This window comes from Oreochromis niloticus, linkage group LG19 (assembly GCF_001858045.2).
Source record: "Oreochromis niloticus isolate F11D_XX linkage group LG19, O_niloticus_UMD_NMBU, whole genome shotgun sequence".
Classification (NCBI taxonomy): domain Eukaryota; kingdom Metazoa; phylum Chordata; class Actinopteri; order Cichliformes; family Cichlidae; genus Oreochromis; species Oreochromis niloticus.
Window position 1 is genome coordinate 17,884,874 of NC_031983.2, and position 241 is coordinate 17,885,114.

The following is a 241-nucleotide window of genomic DNA, read 5'->3' on the forward strand; positions in this document are numbered from 1 at the left end:
CAATATAACGTCCCATAGAATTTGTCCAGTCGTCAGGTTGGAAGAACCAGAGATGGGGAAAGCGTTTTGTTTTTTTTTAATCTGGGATGGCTGTAGCTCAGGATGTAGAGCAGGTCACCTACTAATTGTAAGGTTGGTGGTTACGATCCCTATCTAAGCACCTTTGGCAAGGCACTAACCCCAAGTGTGTCTGTGATGCATACACTGGATTATTAATGTTAGATAGAAAGAGCTTAGGGAA